The 14,806-nt window shown below is 36.7% G+C and overlaps 1 protein-coding gene across 5 annotated transcripts in view; it reads left to right on the plus strand.

Annotated features, from left to right (window-relative positions):
• EXOC6B (exocyst complex component 6B) overlaps positions 1 to 14,806 on the plus strand; it is a 661,151-nt gene that overhangs the window by 253,040 nt on the left and 393,305 nt on the right. The window lies entirely within an intron of this gene.

Here is a 14,806-nt window from a genome sequence, read left to right on the forward strand (position 1 = left end):
GGGTATATACCCAGTAATGGGATTGCTGGGTCAAATGGTATTTCTAGTTCTAGATCCTTGAGGAATAATCACACTGTCTTCCACAATGGTTGAACTAATTTATACTCCCACCAACAGTGTAAGAGTGTTCCCATTTCTCCACATCCTCTCCAGCATCTGTTGTCTCCAGATTTTTTAATGATCACCATTCTAACTGGCGTGAGATGGTATCTAAATGTGGTTTTGATTTGCATTTCTCTAATGACAGTGATGATGAGATTTTTTTCATATGTTTGTTGGCCTCATATATGTCTTCTTTTGAAAGTATCTGTTCATATCCTTCGACCACTTTTTGATGAGGTTTTTTTTTCTTGTAAACCTGCTTTAGACTTTTTTTGATTGGTAGGCTATTAATTGCTGCCTCAACTTCAGACTTTGTTATTGGTCTATTCGGGGATTCAGCTTCTTCCTGGTTTAGTCTTGGGAGTATGTAAGTGTACAGGAATATATCCATTTCTTCTAGATTTACTGGTTTATGTGCATAGAGTTGTTTCTAGTAATCTCTGATGGTAGTTTGTATTTCTGTGGAATTGGTGGTGACAGCACCTTTATCATTTTTTTATTGCAGCTATTTGATTCTTCTTTTTTCTTAGTCTGTTTAGTGGTCTATTTTGTTGATCTTTTCAAAAAAAAAAAAAAAAAAAAAAAAACCAGCTCCTGGATTTATTGATTTTTTTTTGAAGGTTTTTTTTGTGTCTCTATGTCTTTCAGTTCTGCTCTGATCTTAGTTATTTCTTGTCTTCTACTAGCTTTTGAACTTGTTTGATCTTGCTCCTCTAGCTCTTTCAATTTTGATGATAGGGTGTCGAGTTTAGATCTTTCCTTGCTTCTCATGTGGGCATTTAGTGCTATAAATTTCCCTGTAGACACTGCTTGAAATGTGTCCCAGAGATTCTGGTACATTTTGTCTTTGTTCTCATTGGTTTCGAAGAGCAACATTATTTATGCCTTAATTTCATTGTTTATCCAGTTGTCATTCAAGAACAGGTTGTTCAGTTTCCATGTAGTTGTGCAGTTTTGAGTGAGTTTCTTAATCCTGAGTTCTAATTTCATTGCACTGTGGTCTGAGAGACTGTTTGTTATGGTTTCCATTCTTTTGCATTTGCTGAGGAGTGATTTACTTCCAATTATGTAGTAAATTTTAGAGTAAATGTGATGTGGTGCTGAGAAGAATGTATATTCTGTGGATTAGGGGTGGACAGTTCTGTAGATGTCTATTAGGTCTGCTTGGTCCAGATCTGCATTCAAGTCCTGGATACCCTTGTTGATTTTCTGTCTTGTTCATCTGTCTGATATTGACAGGGGAGTGTTAATGTCTCCTGCTATTATTGTGTGTGGGTCTGTGTCTCTTTGTAGGTTGTTAAGAACTTGCTTTATGTATCTGGGTGCTCCTCTGTTGGGTGCATATATATTTAGGATAGTTAGCTCTTCTTGTTGCATTGATCCTTTTACCATTATGTAATGCCCTTCTTTGTCTCTTTTGATCTTTGTTGGTTTAAAGTCTGTTTTATCAGAGACTAGGATTGCAACTCCTGCTTTTTTTGCTCTCCATTTCCTTAGTAAATCTTCCATCCCTTTATTTTGAGTCTGTGTGTGTCTTTGCATGAGAGATGGGTTTCCTGAATATAGCACTCTGATGGGTCTTGACTTTTTATCCAATTTGCCAGTCTGTGTCTTTTGATTGGGGCATTTAGGCTGTTTACGTTTAAGGTTAATATTGTTATGTGTGAATTTTATCCTACCATTTTGATACTAGCTGGTTGTTTTGCCTGTTAGTTGATGCAGTTTCTTCATTGTGTCAATGGTCTTTACCATTTAGTACATTTTTGCAGTGGCTGGTACTCATTGTTCCTTTCCATGTACAGTGCTTCCTTCAGGAGCTCTTGTAAGGCAGGTATGTTGGTGATGAAATCTCTCTGCAATTGCTCGTCTATAAAGGAGTTTATTTCTTCTTAGCGTATGAAGCTTAATTTGGCTGGATATGAAATTCTGGGTTGAAAGTTCTTTTCTTTAAGGATGTTGAATATTGGCCCCCACTCTCTCTGGCTTGTAGGGTTTCTGCCAAGAGATCCACTGTGAGTCTGATGGGCTTCCCTTTGTAGGTAACCCGACCTTTCTCTCTGGTTGCCCTTAGCATTTACTCCTTTATTTCAACCCTGTTGAATCTGACAATTACATGCCTTGGGGTTGCTGTTTTTGAGGAATATCTTTGTGGTGTTCTCTGTATTTCCCGGATTTGAATGTTGGCCTTTCTTGCTAGGTTGGGGAAGTTCTCCTGGATAATATCCTGAAGTGTATTTTCCAGCTTGGATTCATTCTCCCTGTCACTTTCACATGTAGCAAAGAAATGTAGGCTAGATCTTTTCACATAATCCCATGTTTCTTGGAGGCTTTGTTCATTTCTTTTCACTCTTTTTTCTCTATTGTTGCCTTCTCATTTTATTTCATTGAGTTGATCTTCAGTCTCTGATATCCTTTCTTTTGCTTGATCGATTCAGCTATTGAAACTTGCACATGCTTCGCAAAGTTCTCATGCTGTGTTTTTCAGCTCCATCAAGTCGTTTATGTTTTTTTCTAAGCTGGTTATTCTAGTTAGCATTTTGTCTAACCTTTTTTCAAGGTTTTTAGTTTCTTTGCATTGGGTTAGAACATATTCCTTTAGCTCAGAGAAGTTTGTTATCGCCCACCTTCTGAAGCCTGCTACTGTCAATTCATCTAACTCATTCTCCATCCTGTTTTGTTCACTTGCTGGTTAGGAGTTGTAATCCCTTGGAGGAGGAGAGGCGTTCTTGTCTTTGATGATTTAATCCTTTTTGCACTGATTTCTTCCCATTTTTGTGGATTTATCTACCTTTGGTCTTTGAAGTTGGTGATTCTGGATGGGGTCCCTGAGTGGATGTCCTTTCTGTTGATGTTGAAGCTATATTTTTTAGTTTTCCTTCTATCAGTCAGTTCCCTTTGCTGTAGGACTGCTGGAGGTCCACTCCAGACCTTACTTGCCTCGGTATCACCTGTGGGGGCTGCAGAACAGTAAGAATTGATGCCTGTTCTTTCCTCTGGCAGCTTCATCCCAGAAGGGTACCCACCAGATTTCAGCCAGAGCTCTCCTGTATGAGGCATCTTTTTGGTTATATAGGGGTCAGGGAGCTGCTTGAGGAGACAGTCTGTCCCTTATTGGAGCTCAAGTGCTGTGCTGGGAGCTCCATTGCTCCCTTTAGGGCTGCTGGGCAGGCAAGGACACTTAAGTCTGCTACAGCAGAACTCACAGTTGCCCCTATTCCCAGGTGCTCTGTCACAGGAAGGTGGGGTTTTATTTTTAAGTCCCTGCCATGCTGCTGCCTTTTTTTTTGGAGATGCCCTGTCCAGCAGGAAGGGAGTCTAGTCAGAGTCTATCTGCAGAGGCACTGCTGGGCTGCCATGGGCTCAGTCCAGCTGATGTGTAAGCTTCCTTTGGCTTTTGTTTACACAGGTAAGATTAGAACTGCCTTAGCAATGGTGGACACCCTTCCCCCCACCGAGCTTGATCTTCCCGGTTGGAGCTTGAACTGATGTGCTGGCTGCGAAACTCTCAAGCCAGAGGGTTTCAGTTTGCTGGTCCTTGTGGGGGTAGGACCTACTAAGCCATATCACCTGGCTCCCTGCTTTCAGCTTCTCCTCTTTCTGGGGAGCCAGAAGCTCTGTTTCGTAGGCGCTCCAGGCACCAGCCAACACGTCTGCCCAGATTTGCGCTGACAGCCCACGGTGCCAGCTGGAGCAGCTGCTCAGATTTGTGCTGGTAACTTGCAGTGCTTGTCAGCCCGGTGGTGATCTCCTGGTCTGTGGGTTGTAAAGACCTTGGGAGAAGCACAGTATCTGAACTGGAGTGCTGGAGGGGAAACATCCCTAATGGCCTCCTTTCGATAGGAGGAAAGTCGTCCGGCCAGTTGCACTTTCCGTGTGAGACAGCACCCTGCCCTGCCTTGATTTGCCCTCCTTGGGCTACACCCACTATCCAGCCAGTCCCATTGAGACGAACCTGGTTGGAAGTGCAGAGATCACTCACCTTTTGTGTCACTGTTGCTGGGAACTGCGCTCCAGAGGTGTTCCTATTTGGCTATCTTGGCAGAAGTCCCTAATGTGTTTTTTTAAAAATAAAACTATTATGACCTTTGAGATTTCCTGTTAAAATGTGTTTTCTAAATATTTATCATTTGCATTAACTGGATGTCTCTTTTTGAGTGTGGTGTTTAGGCACATGAGCTTTACAGTCAGACAGACTGTATTCAAATCCTGGCTCTGCCATTTAAGTTTTTAAAAATTATTAATAATTATATCATTTACTTTTTAAATGGCTACTGACGGCCGGGTGCGGTGATTCACGCCTGTAATTCCTGCACTTTAGGAGGCTGAGTTGGGTGGATGACTTAAGGTCAGAAGTTCAAGACCAGCCTGGCCAAAATGGTGAAACCCTATCTCTACTAAAAATACAAAAAATTACCCAGGTGTGGTGGCAGGTACCTGTACTTGGTAGGCTGAGGCAGGAGAATCACTTGAATCCAGGAGGCAGAGATTGTGGCGAGCCTAGGTCACACCTCTGCACTCCAGCCTGGGCAACACAGTGAGACTCCATCTCAAAAAAAAAAAAAAAAAAAAAAAAAAAAAGACCACTGACATGTGTAAGGAATTATTCACTCTTGTATTCAGGTAGACTTTATTTCTTTAAGTGCTTGTTTTCTTTTGTTTCCTTTCTCCAGAAAAAACTGGGTTCACTATTTCTTTCCCATGCTTGTCTCCTGTGAAGCCCTCACTACCGTCTTGCTTTTCTCTCCTCAAAAACGTGTCCTAATTTTGTAATCTTGGGTAAATTGTTTAATGGTTAAACTGAATGTCTTCACCTATTAAGTAGAGGCAGTAGTCTCTACCCCACAGGATTTCACAAACTCCTTCTCTTAAAGGGTAGTGAGTAAACATTGGTTTCTGTCCAATCTTCATTATTCCTCCTTACTGACTTCTGTTATGTATCTCTACTGTCATTATGCCTACCTATATTATTATTCCTCTTTGACTTCAAAAATTGACTTGGTGATGTTTAAACTGTTAAGGCTGAAAAACAAAGATGTTATTTTTATGTCTAAAACCTTAGCATTTAAGTTTGATAGAACATCTCAGGAGCTATCATAAAAATGTTAACTACTACATTCTTTTATATAAGTTTCATTACTGAGGGGACACATTTCTGCTATTTTTTTTTTTTTTTGAGGCAGTCTCCTGCACTGTCACCTGCTCTTGAATGCAGTGGCACCATCTTGGCTTGCTGCAACCTCTGCCTCCCAGGTTCAAGCAATTATCTTGCCTCAGCCTCCTGAGTAGCTGGGATTACAGTTGCTCACCACCATGCCCAGCTAATTTATGGTATTTTTAGTAGAGACAGGGTTTCACCATGTTGGCTAAGCTGATCTCAAACTCCTGACCTTGTGATTAGCCCTCTCTGGCCTCCCAAAGTACTGGGATTACAGGTGTGAGCCACCACACCTGGCCATACTTCTGCTATTTAAGTGAATAATTTTATTATTTTTAGTTAAAGTTTACATTTTACTGATATGTTTCTTATGTAAATGAAGTACATGAATAGTTAACAGTGCTTGAAAATTTCAACATATCCCTATTGCACTTGGATTGCAAAAACTCTTAATAGCTCTTAATAGAGCTAAGAAAAGTCTTCTGAGTGTTATCTATTGGACCACTTTGAAGTAAAATGAACCAACTATTTGCCTAATGACCCATGGAGATAGAAAGACATAGAGGGGACTTTATTCCCCTGAATATTTTCTGGCATTCTCTCTTCTTGCCTGGAATGACTAGCGTGTTAGGATATGGATCTTGCCTGGAATGACTAGCGTGTTAGGATATGGATCCACAGATGATCAGTTACAGTGTTAGCACAATAAAGCATCAGTCTCAAGAAAGACTAACTCCTTGAATCTACATTTTGAGTACCCATCAAGAAGATGAAATTCTGTCAGATGCGGTGGCTTATGGATTAGGCGTGGTGTATGCCGTTGGATAATACTATCTTAAGAGATGGTTAGATGATAAGATGAAAAATGAAATATTTACACAGTTCTTAGATATCATTGAAACCATGATGTGTTAAAAGGAAACCATGCATTATCATTGACCTGTTGAAGATCCTGGGTAAGTTCCTTATAAGTTTTGTGCCATGCTCCTTCTTTGCCTTGTCCTGTGAGGTCCAGAGATGAAGAAAGTGAGACTAGTAAAATGTGTTGGAGGTTTCTCATAAAAGTAGTATCGTAAGAATGTACTTGAAAGTTAATATTTTTAAATCGTTCCATATCTCAAATCAAGCAATTCATATTAAAGATTTGCTGATTGAGCTCTTACAACAAAAATTCAGCAATTCACTGTCATCTAATGGCATTCTATCTTAAAAAAAATTGTACCTTATATTTATTTACTTCTCAGTTTGAATCTTCTTCAAGTGCACATTCTTAATCTCAAACCTCATGTAGAGAATTATTTATTTAGATGTTTCCAAACTGGTTTCTTGGCATAGTTCTTGCATGGTGTGAATAAATTCTTCAGATAAGGTCTTTCGTGACCCACTGTGACGTTCTGACCTTCATTCTTGTCATTCTTCAACAGACCTCATTGAGAACAGCATAGTTTTTGGAATATTGTGACTTTTAATCTGTAAGCATGGTAGCTGTGGCATGAATCTTGTATGGCAGTCATTCTTAATCTGTTTGGGGTCATGTATTACTTTGAAAGTTTGGTAAAAATATATGAAGTCATTTCTCAGTAAAATGTACATATATTCTGTCCCAAAAAGTTTTGCATGAAATTTCAGGGGGTTCATGGAATTCATTTTACCCCTAGGACCCAACTTAAGAATGGTGTTTTAGAACAATGTTTCCTTAAATTTAATGTGCATAGGAATCACCTGGGAAGCATATTAAAATGCAGATTGTGATTCTACAGGTCAAGAATGAGTCTGAGTCTGCATTTTTTAACAAGGTCCCGGGTGAAGGTGGAGCTTTTGATCCTTGGAGCACACTTCGAGTTGCAAGATGATGCAGGGACATGACTAAGCTTTTTTAGTGCGTAAATAAAACAAATGAATGTTTAGGTCTCCTATTGATATTTTGTTAATATGATTTAAACTCTTTTTCTGACAATAAATATAGTCTGTTGCTTACCAGCATTTTAAATAAAATTTTATAATTCTAGTTTAATAAGTTTAGGTACCTCCTTTACTCTCTGAAGAACTTTTTGCCCTTTCCTGTGCATTTAGTGCAAATATAATTTTCACTTAATAACATTTTAAGGCTATTTACTGTGTCTTTAGCTTAATGATACATTAAAGGAGATCATGGAATAACGTGGGTAGGAAAAGTCAACCACCTAGAACACGGCTCTACACATAGTAAGTAGATAGTTAATATATTGTTAAACTGAAATAAAGTTTGTATTAGAAATGGGAAAAACTTAACAATCTGGGGAACCGAAGATGAAGTCTCAAAAGTAAATTGTCATTTTGAATGGAAACACCTTACATGTTGAACCATCTGAAGGAATCAGTCTTTCCCCACCCCTAGCTTATTGAAATACAAGAGTCAGTCTCTTAATGATTGCTGAAGGGTGTTATAAAGAAACATGTTTCTAGTAAAATTCTCCATTTTTATTTTATTTTGGTTAAGTTAAGAAAAGAGTCACAAGATACGGTTTTTTTTTGCTTAAAACTAATCATATATTAAAGTTGGACTATATGAAACTGCTGATATTTAACCATTTCTGATCAAAAATGTAATTCAATTGATTAAAAAAAAAAAAGAGACGAGGCCTCACTGTGTTGCTGAGGCTTGTCTCAAACTCCTGAGCTCTCAAGTGATCCTCCTGCCTTAGCTTCTCAAAGTGCTGGGATTACAGCCATCATGCCCAGCCAATTCAATTGATTTTTGATGGAAATATGATTTAGGAAATTGGGATTGAATATCACCCTGTGGGCATATGCAGGTGTTAATGTTCTTCTCTAAATCTCAAGATAGAACTTAAAAAAATTAGAAGTAGTTAACATTTTAGATTGAGAACGTGTTTATGGATCTAGACTTATCAGGAATATCAATTTTGAGATATTTGAAGATGAAATGCAAGGAAGCCGTCAAGATGATATATTATTTTTGAGAAGGAGGGTGATAGCATCTACTGAGAATAGGCTTGTTATGAGGAGTAAATGAAATGTATATAATGCCTTTGTCACAGTCCTTGTACATACAGTGCTATCAGAATATAATAGTTACTATTGTGACATTATGGCTGTGTGCTTTTTTGAATAAAGGTGAAATATAAGTTGATATAATTTTTGGCAATCTATATTTGCATGGACTGATGAACATCATCTACTACAAACAACAAAAAAACCCCTGCTGAAATAAAGAAGTATTAAGAAATAGTTTGAAAAAGCAGGGCCTATTTTTTTTTTTTTTTTACTTTTTTTTCTAGGTTACTACAGACCTTCTGCGTTCTTAGAATATTTCACTGATACCACACTTATGACATACCACATATTGTAGTTTGTACCTTTCTTAATTTATTTACCAACTGTTAAGGAGCAGTGGTGACCATGTCATCCACACCACTGGTCATAGAGTATGGGTCATATAAATATTTGTTGACCAAATGATTCATGTCAGATTTCTCCCTCTAGATTTTGGTGTCTCTTTTGAAGTATAGAATTAACAGGAGGGAATTGTGAATTTAAATACAAATGCCATGTAATAGAAAGCCTTCTGGGCTGTCTTGATTATTGTGCTGTAGCAGTTTTGAAGCAACAGGGTGTATTAATTTGCTAGGAGTACCATAAGAAAATGCTATAGAATGGGTGATTTAAACAATAAAAATCTGTTTTCTCACAATTCTGGAGGCTGCCTGTCCAAGATCAAGGTTCCACCAGGGTTGGTTTCTCCTAAGGGCTCTCCTTGACTTGCAGGTAGCTGCCTTCTAGCCATATCCTCATACAGCTTTTTTTCTTTGCTTACTTCCTCTTTTTATAAGGTGTATCTTTCTCTTTTTATAAGGATACCAGAACTGTTGAATCAGAACCCCATTCTTATGATCTCATTTAACTTTAATTACCTCTTTAAGCCACATACAGTTACATTGAGTCTAAGGACTTCAACATAGGAATTTGCAGGGAAGACACAATTATAGTCATAACACAATTTAGTCATAGCACAGGTTGTTTGGAAAATATACAAAAAAGATTCATTTTTAGAATGTACAAGTCTTTTTCTTTGTGGTATTAGGGCAAATTATGTAATTTCTCTTAAGCATCCCTTTTCTCACCTATGAAATTGTGACAATTTTTAGGCCAAATTGCTTGTAAAAATTGTGATTGTGATATTTGACCCAAATTTCAAAATATTGATTGTAAAACTTTCTATTGACAAGAAGGTAACAGAAAATAAGGATCATTTCTTGATAAGTTAAAGGCTGCTTTTAGAGGTTTAGAGTTTAAACTTAAATAAATACTGCCTTTAGAAGTTTAGAGGTTAAACCATAGGTTGTAGATTGGCAACCTATGGGCCAGAAACAGCTTGCATACTGGTTCTTGGCCTATGCAATGCTTAAAAAATTTTAAGCTAGTTACCAACTTCTAAAAGTCAATTTGCGTCACATAAAAATCTAGATTTCTAATTTAGTTTTTTTCTAAGCATGATAGTAATAGACTGGCCATGAGTAGCAATGCTGCTATCAAGGATATGGTTTAATGTGATGACTAAAATTTAATATCACTTATATTGTCTATCCAAAAAAATGGCAAAATAAATGACAGACCGACAGGGCCACATTGATGTGGAAAAAAAATGTTGTGCTTTGTAAAAATAAATAATAGTCCTTGATATTTCATATACCAAGTATGTCTATTAAGAGAATATGATTTAAAATTGCCAGCATCCATTACTTAGTCCCAATACCCATTGATACCTGTAGCTCTGAATTTTAAAATTCTATTCTTAATGAAAGCTGACCTATTAAGGACATATGCAGTCAAAAGAAAAGTAAATGGCCATATATATAATCAAATACCAAAAGGCCAATTTAGAAGTTTGAATGAAAACATTAAGGCATGCTTTAGACAGTCTGTTTTGGGTTTCTTATTCCTATTCTTTGATCTTTTAGGTGTATCTATTGGTAAAGATATATTATGACTCACATGAACTCAAAGTTTTAAAAATTTTTTTGTTGTGGTGATAGTAGAAATGTCCTGTTATTTTGAAATCATTTGCCTCAATTACAAACTAACTTCTACCGCTCTTTTCAGGTTTTGTAGAATTTCTCTTTTATATTCTCAATGATTATTCAACCCCTTTTACCTTGCATTAAGTTGCTAGTAATTGAAACTGTGGAATATAATCCTTTACTCCTTTGTCCTTGTCTAGAATGCCTTATTCTACTTTTCTCTGAAGGACCCCTCATTTTCACCCTTTCTGTAATACCCTCTTATAAAAATTTTCTTTTACTTTTGAGGAAGTTTAGATCTTCAGAAAAGTTATGCATGTGGTATCCACATATACTTCACTTAAATAGTCCACTTACTAAAACTTGACACTTCCTCTCTCTCTTTCTCAAAAATTTGATTTTGAAAGAACAGAGGGGTGTGTGTGTGTGTGTGTGTGTGTGTGTGTGTGTGTGTGTGTGTGTGTGTTTCCTTTCTCTCCCAAAACTGAGCCATTTGGAAGAAAGGGGCATGCATTATTCATAATATTTGGAACTCCAAATACTGAAATCTGTGTTTCCTGACAATGACATTCTTCTACATAAGTACAATACAATGCTTAAATTGGGAAATTTGACATTGATGGTGACACTACCCTGTAATATACAACCTTTTTATAAATATTTCTAGTTGTTCAAATGATGTTCTTTCTGGCAGATTTTTTTTTCCTTCATTTTTTTCCTTGCATCCAAATTTTGGTGCATCCAGACAAATTTTACACATGAATTTTTATGTCTGTTTAGTCTCCCTTAATATTCATCTGTTTAGGCACATCTGGTTATGTCTTCATGACTAGAATCAAGTTAATCATTTTTGGCAGGAATATTACAAAGGTAGTAATAAGCCTTTTCATTGCCTCACATATGGAGACACATGTTGGTTAAAATTTCTTCACCATAAAGGTACCCGGCCCCCTTTGTAATTAGCAATACATTTAGACCATGTGCCTATCCTATTCCCTAACAGCTTGTCACCCACTGGTTTCAGAATTCATTGATGCTTCTTTCCGGAATCATATGTTACTATGGTTGTTATAAGATACTGTGATTTTCTATTTTTTTCATTTCTTTCACATTTATTAGTCAGCATTCTTCTATAAAAAACTTTCCTTTTCTCCCCTTATTTTTTGTAGTATCAGTATGGGCACATGGATAATCATTTTATATACAATAAGTTATATTCCATCTTGTCTTTTATTTTGATTTTCCACTTGTTCCAAATCATACATCCAGTTTTTGAGCCCTTTTCTTTTCTTTAATTTCTTTTGTTTTCCACAAGAAACCCCAGGTTCTGTCCCAGCCCTAGCATCAGCTGTTTCTTCAGGGAGCTCTAATTTCTTACTAACATGGGCATTAGGTATGCTCCTTTTGTAGACAGAGCTAAGAAATATACCTGCTACATTAATGTGTAGACATTAAAAAAATAAATCACGAGTTAAAGCTAATACTTCTAATTCCAGTCCAATGTAATAGATTTTTTCTGTCATTCTACATTTGTATCTGTAAATATTCCGGTTTCCAGAGTATCAATATGTTAACTCATCTGGATAATTATATCATACACAGAAAATAGTTGCAGAATTATTATGCAAATGTCACTAAAAGCAATAAAGTTATTAAGTTCAAGATTTCTTTGCAGTTCTTTTAATCCTACAGTGTATCCCACTAAGTCTGTATAGTTCAGAGTGCTATGTTCAAACATTTTTTTTTGGCTGGTTTTCTTTTCTTCTGTTGGATTGTTACCAAATTGATATATAATTAGGTTCATTTATTTCTTTTTGTATTATTTTTTAGGGTTCAACTATCCTTATTTATTTTTTTGACTATTTAAAATATGAACATGGTTCAAAGGCAAAACTATATAAGAAGATATATTCAGTGAAATCTCATTCTCATCCTTATCCTTTCCACACTGCTCCTACCCACCTTTTGTAAGTAATAAGTATTGTTAGTTTTTGTGTGTATACCCTTCATTATACCTTAAGCAAAATAATTATAATAGCATAATACATATTTATTTTTGTACTTTGTTTTTTTCACTTGAAAATATATTCTGAAAATTACTCCATATCAGTTCACAGAAATCTTTGTCATTCTGTTTTTACTGCTAAATAGTACTCCATTGTTTGGGTGTACCATAGTTTATTCAGCCATTCTATACATGGACACTAAATGATTTCCAATGTTTTTCTATTAAAAAGTGGTGTTTTAACTGCACAGCTATTAGAAAAGCTAAAATAAAAAAATACTAATATTACCATTTACTGGCAAGGATACAGAGCAAATGGAACTCATATATTGCTGTGAAAATGTGAAATGATAAAGTCTCTTTGGAAAGCAGTTTGGCAGTTTATTATAACATTGAACATACAGCTAGGAGTGGTCATGTATACGACCTGGCAATCTCACTCCTGGGTATTGAACCAGCATATTCACTCAGAAACCTGCAGCTTAATATTTCTGGCAGCTTTGTGCATATACTACCAAAACTAGAAACACCCTAAATGTCCTTCAATGGAAGAAGGTATAAATGAACTGTGGTATGTCCATAACTGAAGTATCACTCTGAAATAAAAAGGAATAAGCTGCAGATGCAGGAAACAGTGCGATGAATCTCAAATGGATTATGCTGAATGAAAGAAGCCAGATTCAAAAGGCTACATACTATATGAGTATATCCATATGACAATCCTAAAAAATTCATAAATCTAGAGATAGAAAATGGATCGGTGTTTGCCAAGAGCTAGGTGTCAGGAAACAGTTTGACTACAAAGGGGCATAGGGAATTTTGGGGAGTGCTTGAACTGTTTCTTCTTATCTTGGTTGCCATTGATAATTACAGGTCTAAATGCATTTGTTAGAACTTACAGAATTGTTTACAAAAAAGAGTGAATTTTACCATATGCAAAACACTTTAAAACTTAAAAAAATAAAAACCTGAGAGCTGTATTTCCATGTGGTTGGAGCTATATCCTCAGCGTATGTTTCCAGAAGCAGGATTGTTGAGTCAAGGGGTAAATGCATGTATAATTTTGCAGTATGTCAAATTCTCCTCCATAGGGGTTATACTATTTTCTATACCCCACCACCCATCCCAGCAATGTATGAGTTGCCTGTTTTCTTACTGCTTCTTTGAGTATTTATTTTAAGCTTTTGAATTTTTGCTAGTCTCATAGATAAGAAATATATCTCTTTGTAGTTTTCATTTTCGTTTCTATTACTATGGGTAAACTTGAGTATCTTATAAGTTTCAGGGCTATTTATATATCTTTTTCTTTTTTTTGTAAGCCGCTTATGTCTTTTGCCTATTTTTTGAATGATTTTGTTTTTTGTTTTTTTCTTCATTGTTTATTAGTTCTTTATATATTAGGGATATCCATTCTTTACCTATAATATTGTAACATTTTTAACCTACTTTTCCTCACCTTAATTTTTTTTATCCTCTCAGACTTTTTCTATTTAATACCAAATAGTGCTAAATTGCCCCTTTTGCCTAAAGGATTAGTTTCATAGCATATAGTAGACCCTTTTAAAATAAAGACTAGTTGAATTTTTGTTTCACCAGTGTTCAGCTTTTTTTTTGAGGTAGGGTCTTGCTCTTTCACTCAGGCTAGAATACAGTGGCATGATCTCAGCTCACTGCAGCCTCGACCCCCCCAGGCTCAGGTGATCCTCCCATCTCAGCCTCCCGAGTAGCTAGGGGTACAGGCATGTGCCACCACACCTGGCTAAATTTTGTAGTTTTTTTGTAGAGATGGGGCTTTGTCATGTTCACAAGCTGGTCTTGAACTCCTTGGCTCAAGCGATCCACCTGCTTCAGCCTACCAAAGTGCTGGGATTACAGGTGTCAGCCACCATGCCTGGCCCCCAGTGTTCAGCTTTAAGCAGAGAATTCTTGAGGGACTATCCTGTGGCATTGGTCACAGGTTTTTTGCAGTGCCTCAGTAAGGAGAAATGGTTTTTCTTGATTTTGTTTGTTTAGTGCAAACACTTGAGCAAATAAAGTGGCAATCTGTTTAGGAATTTCTCAGAAAGAATCCTAATAATTTGTGAGAAGCTCTGTGGCATAATTTTATACTTTTTTTTAGGGTAGGGCTCTGGCCACAGTATTCTTATATGCTCAAAGTCTTCAAATTCTTTATACTTTTGCTAATTCTAGTCATTTAAAATTATAAGCCTTCCAGTTTGTTGGTGTTTCTGTGGTGTTTAGCTGTGTAAAAGCTCATGTCCAAATGAATTCTACCCTCCTTTACTCTGAATTTTGGGAAACAACATAGTTCTGAAATGCACACTGGTGAAAAATGTTTGCCAGCTGTTTCCTGGCTTATAGGCATAATATGGGCTGTCAAAATTGATCCTCTGAATGCGAAGTCAGTGCCCCTTCACTAATCATTTGTTGTCTGATCTCTGTAGAAAAATTACTGGTACATTTTAATGACTTGAGATCTAAGTAATGCTCAGAAATGGGGACCAAGTCCCTGCATTTGTTTAC

This window comes from Sapajus apella, unplaced genomic scaffold (assembly GCF_009761245.1).
Source record: "Sapajus apella isolate SASKATOON/1434 unplaced genomic scaffold, GSC_monkey_1.0 scaffold26, whole genome shotgun sequence".
NCBI lineage: Eukaryota > Metazoa > Chordata > Mammalia > Primates > Cebidae > Sapajus > Sapajus apella.